This window comes from Sinocyclocheilus anshuiensis, unplaced genomic scaffold (genome assembly GCF_001515605.1).
Source record: "Sinocyclocheilus anshuiensis isolate Anshui unplaced genomic scaffold, SAMN03320099.WGS_v1.1 scaffold601, whole genome shotgun sequence".
In the NCBI taxonomy this organism is placed as follows: Eukaryota; Metazoa; Chordata; class Actinopteri; order Cypriniformes; family Cyprinidae; genus Sinocyclocheilus; species Sinocyclocheilus anshuiensis.
This window is the reverse complement of record NW_015536496.1, coordinates 316734-319187: the sequence shown is the minus strand read 5'-3', so window position 1 is coordinate 319187 and position 2454 is coordinate 316734. Positions and strand designations below refer to the sequence as shown.

General features: G+C 33.1%; 1 long non-coding RNA gene across 1 annotated transcript; it reads right to left on the bottom strand.

The window, feature by feature from the left end:
• Positions 1-562: 562 nt before the first annotated feature.
• LOC107686884 (uncharacterized) lies at positions 563-2454 on the bottom strand. Its single transcript, XR_001634077.1, has 3 exons — positions 2354-2454; positions 2139-2273; positions 563-726 (listed from the first exon to the last, which is right to left on the bottom strand). It is a non-coding gene; the product is annotated as an uncharacterized LOC107686884 (long non-coding RNA).

Here is a 2454-nt window from a genome sequence, read left to right as displayed (position 1 = left end):
GCAATCCTTCATTTAAACTAAATTGGCTAATTTACTTATCTTAAAGAAAATATTGGCATATATTTTGTTGTTTTTATTAAGTATATGTTTAAATTTTGCCATCTTTCCATGAATTATATTAGTGATCATTAAGAAAATACATCTTTTATATTTATTCAAAGGGGGTGTACTCATTTATGCTGTGCACTGTATATATCTATCTATCTATCTATCTATCTATCTATATATATATATATAAATATTTGTATACCAATTATAACCAATTAACTACCTTTTACTAATTATCTCATATAATTAAATATAAATATATAACAAATGATTTTTTTCTCGAAAATTATCACCCTACTTATTATATAAACACTAATATTTACTATTTAATACTAGAATTAAAATGTAATAATAATTATATTGCATTCTCAGGCATTAAAATAACAATTGTTTTGTATTCTCAAGTAAAAATGTTTTTAGAAATTGCAAATATTAAGAGGAACAAATGTGCTTCTAAACTGAATTCATCTTCACATTTTGTGTGCATTTTCAAGACAAAAAAAGGTGTACGGTTTATTGCTGATTTAAGCAAAATCAGCAGGCGTTCTCGAAGTCATCCGCGCTTGCGTCGCTCCACTCCATCCTGGCGAGGCGTTTGAGGACGTTTCTGGCTCTGGGAATCTGCTTTAGCTGAACGAAACCTTGAGCCGTCATGAGCAAAGACGCCTCCAACATCACCTGCAGACAGACAGAGCACTTCACTGATAAAACCCTGACATCAGCTGACGTATACTTCTGTTTTTATAACACAAATATATGTGCGTGACCTGCAATGTAATCGGAAGAGCCTTCATCATCGGTTGTCAAGTTTTAAATGACACTGTGGAGTCCTTAGATAATAAACAACATTGTGCTTGTCTTTTTGTTGACTTATCAAAGGCCTTTGATACTGTGGACCATGACATATTATTAAATAGGTTTAGATGGGTAGGACTATCAGAAAATGCTAATTTATGGTTCATTGCTTAAATGTGTAAAGATGGAAGGTGTTCAGTCAGATCCTTTGGAGATTGTTAAGGGTGTCCCACAAGGACCTGTGTTGGGGCCGTTATTATTTAGTATATAAACTGCCCAGATTTTAATATTGATAATGCAAGATTCCATTTTTTATGCAGATGATATTATCATGTATTGCTCAGCCCCCTCTAAGCAACAATCTGTGGCTTCTTTACGGTCTGCTTTTGATATTATCCAAAATAAGTTCTGTGCGTTGAGGCTGGTCTTAAATGTTAAAAAAAAATAAATGTATGTCATTTTCAAATTCTAAAACTTCTTAATTGTCAGAGTACAAATACTTGGGTATTATTGTCGATAACACACTACGTTTTGGTTCACACATGAAGTATTTGAGGACAAATTTAAAGAAAAAGTTAGGGTTTTACTTATTTCTAAAGTGGTGTTTTTCATTCAATGCGAGGAAGAAATTAGTGTCCGCTACTTTTCTCCCGGGTCTCGATTATGGGGATGTTCATCAGCATGCCCCCTCTTACCTTCTTGGATGCTTTGTACCATAGTGCTCTGAGATTTATAACCGATTGTACATTTTCAACACATCATTGTGAACTATACAAAAGAGTTGCATGGCCTTCTTTGAGTATTCAGAGAAAAATGCATTGGTATCTGTTGATATATAAAGCCATATTGGGTTATTTGCCATTTTATCTCTGTTTTTCATTCAAAGGACCTCGTCTGGCCATTACTCTTTACGTTCTCAATCAAATTATAATCTTTGTCAGAACTGAGCTTGGTAAAACCTCCTTTAAATATGCCGCCACTTCAGATTGGAATCTTCTCCAAAAGGAGATGAAGTTACAAAACTTGGTGTCTTATAATTATTAAGTTTTTACTACGTAATCTAGAGAGCGAGTTAATGGTGTGTAATTGTTTTAAAATGGTTATTAGTATTGTATGTTGCAACTATGCTGTTTATTTGGCTGCCTATCTTGACCAGGACACTCCTGTAAAAACCATTTATTATCTGGTTAAATACAGGTAATATATCATTTTACCATCATAATCATCAAGAGTATTATCATAAACACGTGTAAACATGGAAAATACCGCCATAATAAAGTCACACTTCAGCCTACCTTCCATCAGAGTTGCAAAAGCTGTGAAGAACCGGAGCACTGGATCATTATCGTACAACTTTAAATTCTTCACAGCTGTATTTATGGCATGTCTGTAGTATTTCTCCCTCATGTAGGCTAATAAATAATTAACGGCTGTTAAAAAATGTCATATTAACGTTAACATTTTTTTTTTTAATGTATAATATGACAAAAACGATTAAATCGATACTTACCAAACACGTTTTATAGTGTTCTGACATATTTCATCCGGATAATTAAATTAAATCAACAACTTCCTCGCAAATAAACGGCCTCAAACTGCACCTGTGATTTA